At 38.2% G+C, this 22,508-nt stretch overlaps 1 protein-coding gene across 1 annotated transcript in view; it reads left to right on the top strand.

Annotated features, from left to right (window-relative positions):
* The window catches only part of LOC109676367 (uncharacterized), a 71,174-nt gene extending 49,192 nt beyond the window's left edge, over positions 1–21,982 (top strand). The window contains exons 5-6 of the transcript XR_012441259.1: positions 5,912–6,144; positions 8,922–21,982. The gene's annotated coding sequence lies outside the window, so the exon portion shown is untranslated. The remainder of the gene's footprint in view (positions 1–5,911; positions 6,145–8,921) is intronic.
* The last annotated feature ends 526 nt before the right edge of the window (positions 21,983–22,508 follow it).

Raw genomic sequence — 22,508 nt, forward strand, 5'->3', positions numbered from 1 at the left:
TTTTTGAGGCAGGCATATCCCAAAGGTATCTTATTTCTCACTGTCTATGACAGGCTTTCTTAAGTGTCACCAAGCACATTGTGACTAAACCAATGATCGGAATGCAAATGTGAACAGCTGAAAACTTACCCAGGATTACCCAAGTACTCCTGGTGAACACTGGTGATTAAAGATAACTGCCCCATCACACTTCCTGTTCTCATTACACTTACATGTCCTTCCCTTTTGAATCTACAGGAAGGCAAGCACAAACTCAATTTCCACACTTTCTGCCTCAAAATTGTGATCAGTTAAGCTCACAAGAAATAGAACACTCATTAAGCAAATTGCCCTAAATGTTCTCTGCTTCCTCCAAGTCTGTGAACTCTGACCATGTCCAATAAGAACCAGCAAATGACACCTCCTTTACTGACACTCTAAGGACAGGTTGGTCTCAGGGAAAGAATCTCTGTGCCCAGGCAGATGTTGTCTGTTGCATCTTCCCTAGCCTCCCACCTTCTTTCTGCTCCTTTTTGCTCCTCCCTATAAAACAACCCTGCTTCATCTCATCCTTAAGATCCTGCTGACCTTGCAGTTGGTGCTGTCCTGCCACTGTAACCTCCTTTCACTATGTTCATGTCCTACCTCAATATGTATTTCATTTTTGAAAATACTGTCTAGATCCATGGCAAGGTCAACATCAATTATGTCCGAAGGAGCAGCAGCCTCAAACCCTAAATACTTCCCCAAATCTATTCTTCATCTTGAACACCAAATGCATATACAATCCCCTTGCAGTGATTTGGGCAAAGCACAGATTCCTATAAATTTAGGGATTTACTACAGTCATAAAGAAGTAGTGGGTTATGTGAGTAAATGTTAAAACTATAAAAATTTGTCTGTGATCTCTTCTATAAACTTTTTGTTCATTAATTTGTAAGTAGCAGGTGTTTAGGTTAAACTTTTTTACAAACTTCTTTTTCTGATGCAAGCAATTAGTCTAAAGCCAAGTGCTTTTGATAGCTGCATTGTACATTTTAGAGTTGTGATAGCAAAATGAGGGCTTTTGTAGTTTTATTAGTTATAATTTTAACAACAGCCTGTAGCGTGATGTTGCAGTTGAACATATATATAGGGGTGTGATAGCCCTAGAACTTTTTTTCCCCAGGTGGGTGGAACATAATCGTAGGTGATTTACTCAGGAGGACATTTGTCATCTTTTTAATTGCCAATTTGTAAGGAACCCCATTTTTTCTTTATCATATATGTACATTTGTATATATACACACTTATAAATATATATACACATATATACATACATATATATGTGGTACTCTCATGTTGGGCCCCCACAAACATAGCATGAAGTGAAATTTAGTGTCTCTGCTATAGAGTCAGCCAGTGATAGGAGCAAGTTTTTAGCTTTGGCAGAGATGGAAAATTTATTTTTCATCTCCTTATAAAAGGAGTGAAACACTTGGTATGAGGAAATCTCATGGGAAACAGTTACTAATTTGAGGTGTATCAGACTCTCATGGTCAAGACCCTTTTTATCTATTTTTGTATTAATTACTTTTCCCTGTGTTTAATCAGATGACTTATGTACAGTGAAATATACAGGGTTACAGGTGCCACAAGTGCAGTTAGGAGCAGCTTTCCCCTTGCAAAAAAGAGCTGCTTATTTAGCCCTCTGTTAAACCAGATAATTAACAATAAACAGTAATTATGTAGCCTTCCCAAAAGAGATAGAAGAGAGTTAATAAAAATCTTTCACTGTGAGATCAATCAGCCAGGGCGGTATCTTCCAATCCTTTGGCAAAGACCAGGGTGAGAACTACAGCGGTAGATACAGAAAAGGGGCGACAATGCATTACACTGAAATAACTGGAGTGAAGAACAATCCATTTGTCTTGTTGGGAAGTTCAATCCTCAACCTTTGCCATGCAGAGACTAGTCAGCTTCCAGTGGTGAGTAGTGCAGGCGTGTCATTCCATTGTTTTTGGTCCCCTGCTGTTTCCTGGGAAGTGGAGTCCTGCCAGGGAAAGGTACTTCGGTTCTGGAGTGTGACCCTGCATGGTTAAGCTGGATCAGGGATGCACTTCCACTTGAGAGAAGCTGGCTTGACTCAACAGTGGTGGATCCAAGGAGCAATCACTGCTATTTTAACTCTGGTGAGAGTAGAAAACCTAACAACAAAAGGGCCCTTCCAATGGGGTTTTAATGGTTTGACATTTTAGTTTTTTAAAAAATCCAAACAGTATTTTTTTTAACCAAGTAGAATTAACATGGCAACAATATACTGTTAGTATATATTTCCAAGATAACTCATTGTTTAAAATAAAATAAAAGCCACCATCTATAAGTACTAAAGGACATGTTTAGAGCCAGTAGAAATAGTTATTTGTCTCTATTTAAGTAGAAGACCCTGTCTAAAAATATGAGTTTGTGTCTGTAAGGGCTTTAATGCCAGAAAGCCACACATGCATAAGAACCATTTCTTTTATCCTGTCGGCCTTGGTTATTTTTGAGAGGTCTGGCATCTGTGACTCCATTTGAACTTTCATGGCATTCCCCACATTGTCTCCAACTCTTGTCTCTGAGCAGTCTATTCTGAAGATCTGTCTTCCATCCATGTACTCAACAGGCCCGACAGTGCTTAGCGTCCGAATCCAAATGAGATAGGGCGTGTTCAGGGTGGTAGGACCATAGACTGAAAATCTTTCTTGACTGGTCACTCTTTTCTGGATTTGGTTTGTTTGTTTGATTTGGGTCCCATGTTTGGGGATGGGGAATAATGAGTAGATCAGGTGGGAGTCAGTGCCAAGTAGACCCTTCTGGCCAAATTTAAGCAACAAAGAGTCTTAGTAGTAGTGGCTCTTTGGCAGCAGGCTTCTAGACAAAGACATGCAAAACCTAATCTAACAAAAGCAGGTGTCTAAAAGGTAACCTGTTTTTACACATAAGCAGGTATTAGAGTCATTTATTTTATGGACTTGACTGTAAATGTCCCTGAAGGATCAGAACTGTAATGGCAAAAACTTAAGAGTCATGGCTAAAATTTTGATGGGCAATTTAGCAACTAATAAAACCTTTTATCAGTACCATTACTTTTGTTACAGTGTTTATCTAAATTTTTTATTTTAGAAGGCTTTATATATTTGAAAAACATAAAAATATTTAATTTACAGGAACCAGCAACAGCATCCCAGTTTTATGGAGGTCATAAATCTTAGATTTTTATCAGTTTTGGGGGAAAAGAGCAGTTTTAGCAAACCCAAAAAGCTCAGTCACAGGACATATAGGGTATGATCTGTATTAGAATCACCCAAGACAACAGTTGTTTAACCATGAAGTCATCTAGAAAATTTCATAAATCTGTTAGAGAATAAGAGGCCTGGAAGAGACAGAGAAATGGCTCAAACACCAGTACAGGATTCATTATTTATGCAGGAGCCCTGGGGAGGGAAACCCCAGCAAGAGAGCTAGAGTCCACTGCCATGCACAGTCTTGGTCTAGATATAGGGGGCTATCAGACAAGCTCCAGGAAGGTCACTGAGGCATATTGTTGCTGGACAACCAAGTCTGCCCACTATCCTTGGCATCTATCCAGGGAGATAAAAGCAAACTGTCTGCATAGGAGGTCTAGTTCTAACATGACTGTCTTCAATGTTAACCCCTACATAAACCAACTCCTAAATGAGCATAACTCAATTACCTCAGTAGTTGAAACTCTGACAAAAATCAGAGAACACAGGTAAATATTTATGGGGACTAAGTTTGGAGTTAGGAAATATAGTGGCCAAGAATCATAGCTCAGATATTGAGAAGGGGTCACATCCCAGAGTGTTGACATTAACCCATGGTTTATTATATACAGCAGGATTCCACCAACCTCTAGTCAATGGAGCCCCTCTAAAATAACATGCCCAATCTGGACATCCCAGGGCAAAAATTCCCTTCATCCAACATGTGGAAGGAGTAGAACCATCACCTGCACTCTGTTGAGTCCAAGAAAAACTGGAAGATCTTGACTTCCAGTGTAGTGTTCCTTTATGAGTTTTTTAAATCCTATCTGGAGGGTGAATTTTGGCTCTACATAAGTAAATCTGTCTCAACCCTTATATCAGTACAGCAGTACTCCATGTGCTTAGCTGCCTCTTGTTTTTCTGTGTTTTAATAAATCTTGTCTTCCCAAATTTGTGGATTAACCTGTTGCATCAAAAATTCCCTGACACTTATCTTGACAAACAATAACCATTTTAAGACAATTTTTGTGTAAATATTATCAGAAACTACACAATATTTTAAAGATAGCCTTGTTGTTATGACATTAGAGAACTAAGTTTTTAGTTTAAAATCAGTAATTAAATTTTGACCTTATAAAACCTTTAATGTAACTCTAAGACTTTAGTCAACTTAATCACTTACATAAGTATCTATAAGCTCCAACTTTTTATGACAACTTACTTTGTACCTTTATGACAACTTATTTTGTATCCCCTGAGATAGATCTTTATCTTTTTTAAGCAGTGGGTCCTCTTCCTGCTGGCCTTTGATTGGTATTTTCCTACAGTTTACTATCTACAGTACACGTCATTGGCTTGTGATCCAAGACCACTAAGTGGAGAAGTGTGACAGGACAAAATACCTGATTTCAGCTACAGCACTTAGCAGTCTTGGTCTCCTCTCTGTCCCTACCCAGCCAAACCTGGGGATTCATTGCAGTTTAGCCAAAGCTGCTCCTGATCTTTCAGGGTAGAAACTGATTCTTCCACTTGCAAATCAGGCCAGCAGTCTGCAGAGGGAATTCCACACTCAGTGTCCAAAGAGACAGCACCTTATCTCTCAGGAAGATCATTCGCTATTCCAGAGCAGTCACACTTCCTTTTACAGTTCCATGATCCACCTAGCCTTTACAACCTTTGACAAGCCCCCATACTTTCCCAAATGCTCATGGCTTTGCTATGTTATCTGAATTAATCAGTGCAAACAAACCACCTCTACAGCAAGTTTTTTTGTCCCCTGATCGGTGCAGTTTGTATTGGGGCATGAACTAAAGCCTCACATTTGCTAGGCAGGCACACTACCACTTGAGCCACTCCAGCAGCACCCCCAATTTCTTTGTACTCTTGTTTCCTTCTCCCTTTGAAAGAAAGGCTCAATTCCTTGACCACTGGAATGTCTGCATACCTTACTTTTCAAAAACCATCTACTGTAATACATAAACCAAAGTAATGTCCTGTGTTTGTCATGATTTCACCATAAAACAATGAGAAACAGTCTCAGGGTACACCACACTGTGATGGTCCTCCCCACACAAACTTCATAAGCAAGCCTAGAGTGTCCTCCAAATTCCTGCCATTACATGCAGACAGGAAGCCTCAGGTAAGGGTGTGGAGAAGTACAGCAAAGACTGTGGGCTAAGATGAATCTCTTCACAAGAAGAAGACAGGAGAATTCAGAGAGGTCCTGACTCCCTGACTGGACTGGCCATATGGCTTCAGGGGCCCAAAGAGTGAGTGTCCTCAACAGTGGGTTCAATTCACATATTTAGAAGGTGACTGTGGCCCATTTTGCCCAACTGCACAGCCTGGACATGCTTTCACCATTTCCCACTGCTAATAAAGCCAGGTGTCCTCCAAGGTTCTGCACTCAGTATAAATATCTCAGATCCCAATCTGATTACATGCTTATAATATGAGGTTTTTTGGAATCTGAGTTGAGGAGGATTGGTTCCAGGTCAGAAAAGGTCCCCAAAGTAAAAGATAAAAAAGGGAACACCTGATCTCATCTGTACCCACTGAAAGAAGGGTAGAGATTTGACTCAATTGGTATACCATAATATCAGTGAGTGTGAGGCCCAGAGGCCCATTATTTTGCATAATTAAGATAGGCTAATAAATTCTCTCTAATGTTATTCCTTTTTTAACAGTGTATGAAGACTTCTGACATTGAGTAACAAAATAAATGAACAGATGAGCACTACTTCCTTGAGGGGGCACTTCCTACATGATAAAATACTGCAAACTCTGCTTTGAGCAATTATTCACAAACAGAAAGACCATAAATCTCCAACTTTAGGTGAGGTCTTCATGAAAACACACCTTTCCTTATTGAGGAGTGGATTCTCCAGGCTTGTGCTGTGAACCCCAGCATTTACCAAAGGTGAGGATGTATTTGGAATATTGTATGTGTGTCCTCCTTAAAGAGGTGGTGAGACAGCTTACAGTTGACAAAAACAAAAATAAAGTCACCATTATCATCCAAAATTTCACAATATTATCTGAAAGAGCTTCAAATGCAGAATTTAAACTGGTGGTGCAGCTCAAGCAGTGTAGTGCCTGCTATGCAAGCACAAAGCACTGTCTTCAAACCCCATCCATCCAAACAAAATAGCAAATCAAGAATTTAAATTGGGAAGCATGAGAGAGTCTCTGGTGATTATGCCAGCTGAAAATTAAGTGTCTTTTAAAGGGAAAAACATATACGCATCTTAGCATTAGCTACAGAAATGACTGGATATGTGACTCAGAATAGGATTGGGATCAAAATAAGAGTTTCAAATGGACAAAGGAGACATATACATTTTTCCAGGAACAGACCATCTGTTGACAGTCATGAACTGTGAAGGCCAGGGAACTAATGTAGTAGGGAGATATCTTATTGTCTTACTTAAGAATGTGCATATTAAGATAATACAATGCTGCCATCTCTGCCTTCTCAAAGGAATAATTATTTTCAAGTTTGTTTAGGTCAATATGAAGTATCTGTCTAGTTTTATTTTTTAATGGATGTTTACATGAAGGATGCTTAAGAGAATGCTCTTATGGAAATTAATGGAGCTCAGGGCTTTGCACTTGCTTGTTAGGTATTGTACTACTTGAGTCACTCCTGTAGCCCTTCTTTCTTTGTCTATTTTTTGGGATCATTGTTTCCCATTTCTTATTTTTGCTTTTCTTTTACCTGGACTGGCCTGGACCCAATCATCCTCATTTCAGTCTCCCAAGTACCTCAGCTTACAGGCAATGGCCATTGGTGCCTGGATCAGTATGATATTTTCATACATCTTTGTAGAATACTTTGATCAGAAATACTCTGGTACATATTCTTCTCAGCCTCCTGCTTGTCTTCTTTCTTTCATAAAATAGTCGCTTTTACTTTCATGCCTCTAAAATAGTCATCATATGCCACTTAAAACTCTTCCTACAGAGAATTACTTCACATGTCTTTATACATAGATACCTGTAATGTTAAACTATTCTGACAATATACACATTGAAAATATTAATGTAAACTTTATAATATAGATATGTGTAAAAGATTTTCAATGATACATAATAAAATAGAATTTTTTTGATAAACACAAATTTTCCATATAAATATAGAAGATAAATAAATTGTTCTTATTTGAAAAATTCATAAATCAATATCTTTGTTTCATACTACACAAGAAAAAATGTTGAGCAGAAAGTCCTTCACCTGGGACATCTTTTTGGCATTTGAACTTGATACTCATGAAAATACTAATTTTTCTTGGTGGCTGTGGATTATGCCTATAATCCTTTTTACTTCAAAAGCTGATGCTGGGAAGATTGTGTTGAAGGGTAGCCTAGGCAAAGAAGTAACCCCCATCTTCAAAATAATGTCTCCAAAATGGACTTCAATAGGTACTGGGTTTACAAGTACAAAGGTGTGAGTTCAACCCAAAATCCCACAATCCAAAACAAGCCAAAAACTAAAATATGTACTTTACCTTATACATTTCTCATACTGGTGTATTTTCCTATTAGCAAGTGATACTGGTCTCATACAAGCAGGTTCTATATTCAGTACTGGGCAGAACCTATAAAGAAAAATAGTTTGTGGTAGTAAAAACAAAATACCTTCATATTTTTACAGTCTTTCTGAACTTGAAGAATGATATTGACTAGGAAGGGCCTTGCTAATGAACTGAGCAATGGGTACATAGATTGAGAAAGGGCTGGAGATGGGCATACAGGAAAAGGAAGATAATGATAAGTCCACATAAGCAATGGGTTTTGGAAGGTATCTCCACGACCAAGAAAATTGAAGGAATGGTGTCTACATGTGATGGGCCTGGAGGCTCTTCTTATTCAGAAAATAGAAAAGCACAGGGAGAAGGTGCTACTGCTGATGGTTTTGAGATCTTCAGGGAAAGAGGTAAGATGATGTCCAGAGGCTGAGGAAGTCATGGAACAAAAAAAGGTGTTGAAAATTAGTTCTAATTTGATCTTTTAAACTTTGAAATGGTGGAATCCAGGTTCTTGGGGAGTAGGAAAGAGTATATTAGTCAGCTTTCACTCTGTAACAAATTCTTGAGGTAGTGAAGCTATGAGGGTTAACATTGTTTTTGGTTCCTGGTTATGGAGGTCCCATCCATGATGAAATGGCTCTGTGGGATTTGGACATGGGGTGTGGCACACATAGGATGGGGAGCATGTGCTGAAGCAAAAGAATAAACACCATGCAGGGAGCAGAAGAGCAGAAGTAGAGTACGGTCCAGTGAACTCCCTTGATGACGGTCTCATACTTGGCCAAAACCCATACAGTTTTGGATATCTTCCAATAGTCCCAAGCAAGGTACAAACCCCTCCCTCATTTGTCATCGGATGACATTTGTTCAAGCAATGCCAGATAAGAGGGAATGGGGAATGTTTTGTCAAGAAGTTGTAAGTTACAGCAACCACAAGGAGTCATACTTTTGTATATGCAGATATGTGTGACAAACTATCCATGCCAAGATTGGACATTTACCCAGACATGCATAGAAGTGTTATGGCCATACTGTCATTTCACAAAGTCTCTGAAAGTAAGCTTAGAGAAAGACTTATGAAAGCAGGTGCATGAATGTGTTTATGAATGTTAGTTTCTTTTTATCAGAACAATAAAGTATTTCCATGTGATTTTTCCCTCTGTTTAAGGTCAACATTGAAGGACGGGGCATGATTTCCATGCATAGAAGAGAGGACAACAGACATGCAGAGGCCCCAGATTTAAATCTTTGTTGTGCTTGCTGCAGTGTCTGGGAATGTTGATCTTCGAGGCACCAATTCAGTGTTTAGTCTGGTATTCATGCTTGGTAATATGCTATACCTTCTGAACGTGTGTCTTCATTGTAACTTGGGTCAAACAGTCTCATTGTCTGAACTATTGCAAAGGGTTTGCATTCTCTTTAATGGGTATTTTGGGTTTTTTTTTGCCTTCTCCTTTGCATCCTTTGTACAGTTTTTGTGGGAAATCTACAACTTCTCCTTTTACTTACTAACTATGGTTTCTTGTTTGTATTTCTTCCTGTCTTGGGTAATACAGTTTAGGGTGAGATTTCACTTGTAAGAAATAATTGTCTGTGAAGAAAATGGCATGATCCGAATTCCTGATATGTGACAACATCAGACCTTTCTTCCTGTCCAAGCAAGTCCTTACCTGACCTGGCCTGGAACACAACTTTTCTGAGATCACAGGCTGTCCCCATGGGAAAATGAGTGTGAAATTCTCTCCGAATATTCCTGGTTCCATTTCCAAGCTGATGAAGTAGGGTCTATTCTGCAAAGCAGGTTCTGCTTAACTACATGAGTCCCCAAGCTGGGCTGGGTAGGCACCAAAAAGGAAACCTGAACAGCTACAGCTGTTCCATGATTTGATTTTTCCAAATCCCCTGATATTGGATCACTTCTGTTACTCAGATCTCAAGGGGTGGGTTCTGTATCACTAGCCACTGAGAAGTGTTGGAAACTAGTGAATCACAGGCTCATCTAAGGAGGACCCTCTGCTTAATACAGGAAATGCCTTCCAGTTTCTGCCCTTTTCTCGATCACACTGAGAAATTGTGCTGAGAACAATTCTACATAATTCTGTCTCTCTCCTACTATGACTTGTGCCTGGTGTTGGGTAGTAAGCAGAACTTAACTCTCCACGGAAGCCTGACATGCTGTTTTTAACTGGCAAGCCAGACCCCAGGAGTGTGAGGAAGTTGAACCTGCTTGAAGCACTGGTGAGGGATCATCCCCTCCCCAGCATGGTGCTGGAGTCTGGGGCGTTAGTTTCAGGAGTGCCTTGTGCCACTCAGTCTTCTCTGTAGGGTGTGGATCTGTGAAGAAGATCCAGAACCTGTCATCAAGGCCTCTACTACTGGGTAACCTGATCCATCCTGGAGCTCTTGAATCTCTCCCTAGATCAGGTTATGATGAGAGGTAGTAGGTATCCTCCAGGACAAACTGTGGTCCTTGGTGTCCCTGCTGCTTTCAAATTTCTCAGGGTAAAACTGATGGTTCTGAGTTACATATTAATGTGGAAAGAGGGTACTGAATTAACAACCAGATCCCATACATGTTCTAGTAAATTCCTAAGTTTACAGAGAACTCACATTGCAAAACTCACTGCAATGGTGGTGCACTTGCACTTGGGTTTCCAACCAGAGGGGAATGTTTGGGGACTTGTCAAAGGTTTATGAACACAATTGATGTTCCCTTTAGACTGCATAGACATCATTTTCCAAAACTTAAATGCATGTTAGGGCAAAACATGAACTTAGGTCTCCATGGCAGGACAACCCCAACAGAGAGTGCAGGTGTTTCAAGGCAAGGTAAAGAAAGGGTGTTCTTTCAAGGGAGGAGCAACGAATACTAAAAAGAAGGTGAGAGATGATTTGTAAAGGAGGGCCCCAAAGTAGCTCTGCAACTAGAGATCCTGAGATTTGTGACTGTGTTTCAGGTGACAGTAAAGAAGGGGCTGATATAGTGGCTCAGGACAAGTGTGGGCCCGAGACTTCAGGCCTGATAAGAGGAGAGAATTTCATTAGGAAAGTTTTATAGTTAATGTTCTTTTTAGTTGATCAAGTAAGATGATGACATGTAAGAATCAAAAGTATGTGCTTCCCTTCTTTGACATCTACATATAATGGGAATATGTAGAATGGGGGAATGGTGGTCTAAACCACTAGTGTTACCAAGACTGTTTCGTTTAGGTCAGTTTTCAGTTTTTTGTATTTTCATTCATAGAATTTGTCTAGTCACAATGTAATTTGTGACAATTGAGGAAGCCTGCACTAGACCATGGGATAATCAGAGACCTTTAGGATCTCCTGCTCAAAGGATTTATTAACTTGAGAGGTTATTTTTTTTGGTGATATATTTTTAAAAACTGTGTTTCCTTTTCATCACAGTTTCTGGCATAGAATTACTAAAACTCTTATAATATCATGGCCAATAGGAGAACTTTGGTTGTTATCCTTTGCCCCTTTAAGTGATATCTGAATATATGTTAATGAGGTAATACATGGTACCATTGCAGATCCACAAGGTGACCTCGAACAATGATCCTCCTGACTTCAGCCTCCGAAGTAGCTAGGTTGACACATGCGAGCCACTGGGGTCCAACAAGTTCTGTATTGTGTATATAACTATCTTTTACCTAGAAAATTGAAATAGGTATTGTTGGAAAGTTATTGATTAGTTGGCTTGAAGTAAGAAGATAACATCCTCTCCAACACCTGTTGTTGGTGGTGTTGCTGATGATGGCTATTCTAACAGGGGTGAGGTGGAATCTTAGTGTGGTTTTAATTTGCATTTCCTTTATTGCTAGAGATGATGAGCATTTTTTCTTGTGTTTTTTGGCCATTTGAATTCTTCCTTATGAGAAAGTTCTGTTTAGTTTACTTGCCCATTTCTTTACTGGTTAATTAGCTTTGGGAGAATTTAGTTTTTTATGTTCCCTATATATTCTGGTTATCAGTCCTTTGTCTGATGTGTAGCTGGCAAATATTTTCTCCCACTCTGTGGTTGGTCTCTTCAGTGTAGCGACCATTTCTTTTGTTGAGCAGAAGTATTTTAGTTTTTTTAAAATAGTTTTATTATTCATATATGCATACAATGCTTGGGTCATAGCATTTTAGTTTTATGAAGTTCCATTTATCTATGCTATCTTAGTTGCTGTGCTGCTGGGGTTCCATTGAGAAAGTTCTTACCTATACCTATAGTTCCTACCTATTAATTCCAGAGTATCTCCTACTCTTTCCTTTTCGAACTTTAGAGTTTGGGATCTGATATTAAGATCCTTGATCCATTATGAGTTAATATTTGTATACATGATATACATGGATCTACTTTCAGTTTTTGAAAGACTGCTAATCAGTTTTCCCAACAGTTTTTGTTGAAGAGGCTATCTTTTCTCCATCATATATTTTTAGCGCCTTTGTCAAAGAGAAGTTGGTTATAGTTGTGTGGCTTCATATCTGGGTCCTCTATTCTGTTCCACTGGTCTTCATGTCTATTTTTGTGCCAGGACCATGCTGTTTTTATTGTTATTGCTTTGTAATATAGTTTCAAGTTGGGTATTGTGATACCTCCAGCATTGTTCTTTTGACTGAGTATTGCCTTGGCTATTCGTGGCCTCTTGTGTTTCCATAAAAATTTAACGGTAGATTTTTCAATTTCTTTAATGAATGTCATTCGAATTTTGATGGGAATTGCATTAAACATGTAGATTAGTTTTGGGAGTATAGACATTTTTACTATGTTGATTCTACCAATCCATGAGCATGGGAGATCTCTCCACTTTCTATAGTCTTCCTCAATCTCTTTCTTCAGAAGTTTATAGTTTTACTAGGAGAGGTTGTTCACAACCTTTGTTACGTTTACACCTAGGTATTTGATTTTTTTGAGGCTACTGTAAATGGAATTGTTTTCATATATTCTTTCTAAGTTTGTTCATTATTAGTGTATAGAAATACTAATGATTTTTCTATGTTGATTTTATATCCTGCTACCTTGCTATAGCTATTGATGGTGTCTAGGAGCTGTTCAGTAAAGTTTTTTCTATCTTTAAGGTATAGGATCATATCATCTGTAAATAGGGATATTTTGACAGTTTCTTTACCTATTTGTATTTCTTTTATTCCTTCTCCTTGCCTAATTGTTCTGGCTAGGAATTCCAGTACTATGTTGAATAGGAGTGGAGATAGGGAGCATCCCTGATTTTTAGAGGGAATGGTTTCAGTTTTTCACCGTTAAGTATAATGCTGGCTGTAGGTTTGTCATATATGGCTTTTATAATGTTGAGGTACTTTCTTTTTCTCCTAGTTTTCTTAGAGCTTTTATCATGAAATGGTGTTGGATCTTATCAGAGGATTTTTCGAATCTATTGAGATGATCAAGTGGTTTTTGTCTTTGCTTCCTTTAATGTGATTTATTACGTTGATTGATTTGTGTATGTAGAACCACCCCTGCATTCCTGGGATGAAGCCTACTTGGTCGTGGTGAATAATCTTTTTGATGTGCTGCTGAATTCGGTTTGCCATTATTTTGTTGAGGATTTTTGCATCAATGTTCATTAAGGAGATTGGCCTATAGTTCTCCTTTTTGGAGGTGTCTTTGCCTGGTTTTGGGATAAGTGTAATACTGGCTTCATAAAATGTGTTAGGCAGTTTTCCTTCCCTTTCTATTTCGTGGAACAGTTTTAGGTGGGTTGGTATCAGTTCTTCTGTAAAGTCTGATAGAATTCAGCAGAAAGTCCATCAGGTCCTGGACTTTTCTTTTTGGGGAAACTCTTGATTGCTGACTCAATTGCATTTTGTGTTATAGATCTATACAGGTGATTAATATCCTCTTGGTTCAGTTTTGGATGATCATATGTATCTAGAAATATGTCCATTTGTTTAGGATTTTCAAATTTATTTGAATATAGGTTCTTGATGTAGTCTCTGATGGTATCCTGGACTTCCATGGTCATTGTTGCTATCTCCCCTTTTGCATTCCTGATTTTACTAATTTGGGTTTTATCTCTCCTCATTTTAGTCAGGTTTGCCAGGGGTGTGTTCATCTTGTGTAGTTTTTCAAGAACCAACTTTTTGTTTCATTAAATTTTTGTATGAATTTTTTTTGGTTTCTAGTTCATTGATTTCAGCTCTTATTTTTATAATTTGTCTCTTTCTATTTGTTTTGGGATTTGATTGTTCTTGTTTTTCTAGGAGTTTGAGGTGTATCATTGATTTGGGATCTTTCAGTCTTTTTAATATATGCACTCATGGCTATAAACTTTTCTCTCAGAACTGCCTTTGCTATGTCCCAGAGGTTCCAGTAGGTAGTGTTTTCATTTTCATTGATTTCCAGTAACTTTTTAATTTCCTCTTTTATTTCATCAATGATCCATTCTTCATTAAGGAATGAGTATTTAGTTTCCAGCTGTTTGCCTGTTTTTTGTCTTTACTTTTCTTTTTGAGTTCTAGTTTTACTGCATTGTGATCAGATAGTATGCCTGGTATAATTTCTATTTTCTCATGTTTGCTGAGGCTTGCTTTGTTCCCTAGGATATGATCTATTTTGGAGAAGGTTCCATGGGCTGCTGAGTAGAATGTGTATTGTGTAGAAGTTGGATGAAATGTTCTGTAGACATCAGTTATGACCATTTGATCTATGGTATATTTTAGATCTAGGAGTCTTTATTGATTTTTTGTTTGGAAGACCTATCTATTGATGATAATGGGGTGTTAAAGTCTCCCACAACCACTGTGTTGGAGTTAATATGCTTTTAGGTCCTTCAGGGTATGTTTGATGAAATTGGGTGCATTGACATTGGGTGCATATAGGTTGATAATTGTTATTTCCTTTTGGTCTAGTTCCCCTTTTATTAGTATGTAATGTCTTTATTCATCTCATTTGATCAATGTAGGATTGAAGTCTACTTTGTCAGAGATAAGTATTGCTGCTCCTGCCTGTTTTGGCAGGCCATTGGCTTGTTAAATCTTCTTCCAGCCTTTCATCCTAAGCCTATGCTTATTTCTGTCAGTGAGATGGGTTTTCTGTAAGCATCAAATTGTTGGATCTTCCTTTTTAATCCAGTTCATCAAACTATGCCTTTTGATGGGGGGAATTAAGTCCATTAACATTAAGTGTTAGTACTGATATGTGTATGGGGATTCCTGTCATTCAGTTGTCTTAGTTGTTTGAAGGTTTGATTATGTGTACCTAAGTTGAGGTTACTCTCTACTGTCTTGCTTTTTCTTTTCCTTTAGTTTAGTGCTGCCTGCCCTTTCATGATTATGTTGGGTTTCACTTTGTGTGCAGAATCCCTTGAAAAATCTTTTGTAGTGGTGGTTTGTGTTCACATATTGTTTTAGTTTCTGCTTGTTACGGAAGACTTTTATTGCTCCATATATTTTGAATGACAGTTTTTCTGGGTAGAGTATCCTGGGGTTGAAGTTATTTTCATTCAGTGCCTGGAAGATCTCACCCTAGGCTCTTCTTGCTTTTAATGTTTCTGTTGAGAAGTCTGCTGTGATTTTGATGGGTTTACCTTTGTATGTTATTTGTTGTTTCTCTCTTACAACCTTCAATATTCTTTCTCAGGTCTCTGTAAGTGTTGTTTTAATGATGATATGCTGCGGGGTAGTTCTATTTTGATCTGGTCTGCTTGGTGTTGTGGAGGCATCTTGCATCTGTATGGGCATAGATTTCTCTAGATTTGGGAAATTTTCTGTTATTATTTTGTTGAGTATATTACACATTCTCTTTGCTTACACCTCTTCTCCTTCTTCAATGCCCATGATTCTCAGGTTTGGTCTTTTGATGTAGTCAGTGAGTTCTTGCAATTTCTTTTCACATGTCTTGAGTTGTTTAACTAATAGTTCTCCAGTTTTTCCTTTAATTATCATTTCATCTTTGAGTTCTGAGATTCTGTCATCTGTTTGTTCTATTCTGCTGGATTGACCTTCCCTTTTGTTTTGTAATTCTGTTTCATTCTTTTCTCTGAGGTCTTCCATATCCTGAGTCACCTCCTCTTAATGTTGTCTATTTTTGTCCTGAGTTCATTTATCTCTTTATTAATTGTGTTCTTTGTTTCACTTTGGTGTTTATACAGTGCTTCTATGGTTTCTTTTATTTCTTCTTGTGCTTTCTCAAATTCTCTATTTTGTTGTCTTGGAGTTTCTGAGTGTCTCCTGTACATTTTGGCTGGCCATACCCAGTATCATCTCTAAAATTCTCACTGATAATCTGTACTATTTCTTCTTTTAGATTGTTCTTGTGGGTTTCATTGGGTTCTTTGGCATAGTTTATCTTCGTTTTGTTGGAGTCTGGATCTGAGTACTTGTTTTCTTCATTTCCCTCTGGTTCCTGTACTAATTTTTTGTTGTTGGGAAACTGGTGTCCCTGTTTTTTCTGTGTTCCCGTTGTTGCTCTTGGTGTTGTTATTATGCCTGTACTGTGTGCAATTAAGTATTTTCTAGCTTGTAATAACAACAATGGTCATATTTAGAATGGAAGGGTGAGAGAAGATGGAAAGCAAAGAAGTTAAAGAAAAAGGGAAAAACATAAACAATCAAGTAGAAAAAACGAAACAAACAAAAATGTTTCAAAGATGTAAACAGGGAGGGATAGTGTACTAATCAACAGTAAGCTGAAGAGGAATTAGAGAGACAGAAAAAGGATTGGAAATAAAGAAAAAAAAATAAATGAGGAAAAAATCTCCAAGTTTAAATGCAATAAAGTTTCAGTCTTAATAATACTGGTGTTAGCTCTTCAGCCTCCAATCCTGGAGATGGTGTCTCACAAGTAGTTCTGTTGTTGTCTCATCAAATGGGAAAAAAAACTAAAAAGAACAAAACAAAACATAACAACACAGAACAACAACAAAAAAACCCACTATGTGTCCCAAGTTCAAATGCAATACATTTTCAGTAAGTTTTTCAGCACACAGGTGTAGTTCGGTTGCTGTCTCATCAAAGTTAGAGAGAAAAAAAAAAGAGTCTGGAGAGAGTTCTGTGAATGGCTGTCTGAGGCCATGTCTCACCTGCCTGCTGCTGTCAGCCTGCTGTTGTTGGAGGCTTTATTTATGCAGATCTCAGGAGTGAGCTTAGCACTCACTTAGCCCCTCAGGCTTTCTTTACTTAGAGTTCTCCTGGGAATGACCACCACTGCTACAAGCTTTCCCCTTTTTAAGCACACTGGGGGTGGTGACACTGCACCAGCTTTCTCAGGCCTTTGTGTTTATTTACAGTTCACTTGGGAAGGGGGATCTTCATCCCTTTCCTGTGGAGTTTTCCTCCCACAAACACTTTTCAAGCTTTCCCTCTCCTGGTTGCTGGGTGGGTGCTGCTGCACCTGCCTTCTGCAGCCTACTTGTTGTGAGGGATTTCCCCACCCCCCCTTTTCAGCACTCAGGGTGCCCCACCCTCTTTGCTACATGTCTTTTTTGTTATTATTGCTTATTATTCAGTTTTTTTTCTTTTTTCCCTGGGTGGAGGTCAGTCTGTCCAGGGGGCTATGCTGATCTGGCCCAGGGTCCCTCTGTGGCCTGTTACCTTGTGGTCCATGTCTTCCCAAGCCATCTGGGCACTGGCATCTGGCAGTGGCACGGGAGCCCTCCAGGTTTCTCCATTTAACTTGAAGTGGAGATGCTATGTGCAGGCTGGAGGTGTGGAGGAGTCAACATTTTGCTACATCTCAGTGGTTTTCCCTGTAAGATGTATCCCCAGCATCTCTCCAAGATTTTACTTTAGGAGGCATGCTTTCTGCTTCCTCCCTCTAGCCACCTTCTTGGAATCTCCAGTGTGGATTTGACAGTATTTTTGAGTAGAAACTTAAACTGACTTTGGTCTCCTGTTCCCTAAAGTATGGGAGTGTGCTGTGAGACAGAAAACCAGTTATGGAGTTCTGACTTGTGAGGCAATTTCATTGCACCCTATAGACCTTGCTGGGAGGTTCTTCCCCCAAACCCTGTTTTCCCAGACTGAGTTCACAGTGGGGTGCTCATGGGAAACTTCTGAGTATTTGTGCAGTTTTAGAGGAATGTAGTCCTGCCATGCTGTCTTCATCTCTACTTTCTCTTTACTAGGATTTTTTTTCCTTTGGAATCCTGGAGGTTCAAGGGAAGCATGTGCTAAATTCTATGACCTGTCACTTCAGGCAATGGTCCCAGCACTGACTATAAATCCCTGAATTTCCACAAATCCAGCACATTGTCAGATTGTTGGAAGTATGGATTCACATCCACATGTGGTTGGCTTCTGAGTGGAGCGGACAATTTTTGCCCTTCTGACTTAGCTCTCAATTGCCACAGGTTGTTTGTAGACATTGTTGAGAATGAAATGCTGATTAGCTTAGGCAATGACTTCAAGAATATTACATTAGGGGGAGAGCCCCAAAGGTAAGTTTTGCAGATGTATTAAAGCAGAAAAAGAGGAGAAAACAAGAATAGAAAGAAATTAGGAGAGTACAGACATGCAGTTTGGCATAATCAGTGTTCTGAATTAACCTTGATCTTGCTTGTTTCCTTCTTTGCTTCTTTTACTTTTGGGGACTGGGTCTTGAACTCAGGGATTTGCACTTGCAAAAGATGTTCTCAACAGCTTGAACCACATCTCCAGTCATTTTCAACCTGGTAATTTTGGTGACAAAGGTCTCACAAACTATTTTCCTATACTGAATTTAACTGTCATCCTCCTGATCTAAGTCTACCATATGCCTGGTTTTAGAGGCATGAACCACTGGAGTTAGGCTCATTGGGTTCTCTTTGGGGTTGTTCTTGGGTTTGTTTCTTTGCATTTGGCAGTACTGGGGTTTGAACTCAGGAGGTCACACTACTTTGGCAGGTGCTCTGCCAACTCAGCGAACTTGCCAATCTTGTTTTCATTTTGGTTTTTTTAGACAGGGTCTCATGAACTATTTGTCCAGACTTGCTCCTCCAGAGTAACTAATAATACAGGCCTGTGCCACTGGCCCCCATCATCATTATGGTATATGGGGACAATAAACAAGGGTGTTTTTTGCTGAGTTTAAGGTTAGTCAAACTTCACTTCAAAACTATTTTCATATCATTTTAAAGACATATGCACTTACTATTTCACATAATCTGTTTTGAAGAAAGAGGAGGACATTTGGAATGTGTGTGTGTGGAATGTCTGACATTTTAAAGGGGGTAATGGGAATAGTGTTTGTTCTGTGCTCCTTTTCTAGCACAGAAAAGATTAGGAAGCCTGGGTTAATCACAGCTATTTATGATGGTTATGATATTTAGGATAAATGATTTCACCAGTTTCCTTTTGCCTTCAGGTAGTTGGGAAGACATTATGATGTGTGCCAATGAAGACAAGCCTGAGAAACCCATGCTGAGAGAAAGACACTATTATATTTATATTGTTCAGTTTTAAAAAAAATTCAATTTACTTTTTAGTTATCTTGTGTATTACAGGAAACAAATACATGAAAAAAAGAATGTAATCACCCATAGCAACAAGCAGTACAGTTGGAATGTTCTAAATCCTATAAGTACACACAAGAGTCCATTATAGATAACTGAGATCATATGGTCTGACATGCTTTTCCACACGTTCTGAATGCTCCCCAACTCAAAATTACAAAGGAATATGAATAGCTTGATAAGCAAGTACATACTTATCAAGTATGTACTTGTTTATCAAAGTAATCTATTAGAAAAAAAATATAATCCGTCCTTCTAGGGCATAAATATCACTGAAGACAGAAATGGCCACAGGCCTCTCTCTAGACAAAAGTATTGGCAGAGCTACAATGTTGCATTCCCATAATGCTCCACTTACCATGACACATAAAGGAACAGAGTACACTAAGCATAGTCTCTAGGAAAGCTCATTATCATGTCTAGAGTGCTCAAATGTTAGCAGGAAGCATGTTCCCACAGAATTAGTGTATCCCTCTAATACAGCCAGAAGCTACATGCAGGTCAATGACACTCATCAAACTGTAAATCTGATCACACATGCACGTAACTCTCCATGGAGACTTCTTAATGCCCCACTGCTGCCAGGCTAACGAAGAAATACTATTCACATTGCCTGGAGGTAGTGACAGTTCCATGTTCAAGATGAATCTTTTCTGTATTTACAAGTTGGCTAATTTAGTAGCCCTACTTTTTATGATACCCTGTCACCTGAAGACATGTATAAAGTCTAGATGTTGTTGTAACAATTAACTTTGTGCACAATAAAAGCATATATTAAATAAAAGTGCACATATAGATTTTGTTATAATGAATATACATCTTGATGTGCAGATACTAGCAAAAAGCCCTACCTCACCCATCCACTGGCTAATAAAGATCACTCTTACTAAAATCTAACAAAGGGCATTTATGTAGGAATTATTCCCTCCTTTTAATATATTTAGACATTAGAACTTATCCATTAACACCCAGCAGTATGGACTGAAATGCATGTTGAACAATGGCTAGACAGCCTCAGCCAACAAAACAGGCACAGAGCATATTCTATGCATACTTCTTTTACCCCACCTCAACCTGCTGCCACACAGTGAGCCATCAGCGTACTCTCCAAGACATCAAGTTTAAGAAGTTCATCCCCAAATGCACCCATTCCTATAAAGTCATCAAAAATACTTAATGGGCACTGAGTTAGCCATCTGTTTTTACATTATAAACTTCTAATCATCTAGAATCACTAGATGTTCTTCAAAAGGACATATTTCCCACTATAAAAACAGTAGCATATAATTTGAAAGGAAAAATCTAACTTAGAAACCTTCCCATCTCTATAAATCCACTGATCAACTTTATGTATCTGTCATGTTTCCAGAGGTTTTAAGAATTTCACTTCCTAAGCAGTTTAAGAATGTTTTCTTAGGACTCTTAACACAAAGTGTACTAACTCTATTTTTGGCATCACTGACAGCCTCTTTAACTTCTAGAAATCAGACTACATGTTGTATATTGGGAACCAGCTGTCCTGCATTTACACTATAAACATAGAAAAATAAAAGAAAATACATGGGTGGCAGGGGTAATCAATCTGTTTTTACACAACACACATTCATATTTATCCTTTTGTACTTTTTCTCCCTCCCTCCCTGAGCCACCACAAATATGTGTACTGCTATGAGAAGTAGATTCATTAGCCCATTTCCAAGGGACAATATTATGCATTTTAGCACAACAATATCTGCAAAATATGTAATTTAGCATGATTACTTTTAAGAAACACACTTGCATATTTTTTCTCATGGGGAAAAGAATTTCCATATTTGAGATATGATGTGGGTATGTAGTTCAATTCAAGGTTTTCATTCTGTTTGACAGTTTCTAGCACAGGCCTTCTGAAATCTTTGGAATTTCTGAGGCTTTAGGAGTGATGAAGTGGTTGTACTTCATCAGCTCCATTCAGGCAATGTTTGAATATATTCTAATGGTTTGTGTCAGGGTGCTACCTTTCTAAATATTCAGGGGAGTGCCTGGTGACAAAGGGAGCAAATGCATGCTATAACTTTCTGTACATTTTGAAACGATGTGCCAAAATTTTAGTGAGAGCACTAAGTGTGGGTGGAGGCAGAATTGAATTCTAGGATATGCAGTCACAGTTTGAAAGTTGGTTGGTATTAACAACAACACATATTTGTTAGAGTTCTGGAAAAAGAAATATATCACAGAAAACATTCAGAATCTCTGGGAGAAATATTTGGTAATGTTTCCAGCGTATCCATTCTTGATATGCATATCTTTCATGTATTTTTGGTACTTATGTCTTATGTGAGATGAAATCAGGCATGACACAAAAGTAAATTGACAGTGAAGCAAGGTTCATTAAGGAAGGAGAACACCTTGAAATAGACTTCATAGACTTCATAGTTAGCAGTTAGGCAGTGACTATGTGGATATACAAAGCAAACCTAAAGAGGAAAAAAAGCCAGTGAGATTTGGTTAGCATCTACTAATTGTTGACATTAATTAGTTTCAGTATAACATTTTCCTGCAAGTATATACTGTAGTCACATGCTCTCTGATACTATACTTCCTGCTCCTCCCCTTCCTTTTCCTAAAATGTCACAGCACTTTCATGTCTTTCTAAAATATAGTCAACAAAGAGTAGACAAAAACTCATCCTATGTAGATTGATGTACACATTACATACAGATACAAGGAAGTAAAAGTATTTGGATAATATTACATTCAAAGACATAGTTTAAATGTATACAGTATAAATACACATAAAATCAAATTAATACTTCTGACCATATAAAAATATAACAATATTTGTATAATCAGATTATTCATGTAAATAATAAGAGAAATTAATGTAGTTTTATATATCAAAGAAAATAAATTTATATGTACAGTTGTACATAGAAGAAAATGTCGAGGTAATTTCTTCACCTGATCCACCACTTCCGCCCTGGACCTCAAAAAGTATGAGGAAAAAGAAGTTTCTTTAAAACTTTCCCAATCAGTTAAATTATTACATTAGTATGAAAATATGTTCCATCACAAACAGGGTATTATATCAGTGTCATCCAGAAACTACTAGGAAAAATATTTATGTCTTCCCACCCCCCAAAAAGGCTTTGGTAGCCATAACTGTGGTTTTAAAGGATGATATGATCTAGGAAAAACCAGTTTCTGAAATGAGAGAAATGTGTATAGAAGTCGGGTAAGTTGTAGGAAGGATGTATAGAAAGGAAGATCATGAATAGTCGCATGAGTAAATTATAGGAAAGTTATACACGGAGGCAATAATGGAAGAAGTGGTGGGT

The sequence above is a fragment of the Castor canadensis genome, chromosome 14, assembly GCF_047511655.1.
Source record: "Castor canadensis chromosome 14, mCasCan1.hap1v2, whole genome shotgun sequence".
Classification (NCBI taxonomy): Eukaryota; Metazoa; Chordata; class Mammalia; order Rodentia; family Castoridae; genus Castor; species Castor canadensis.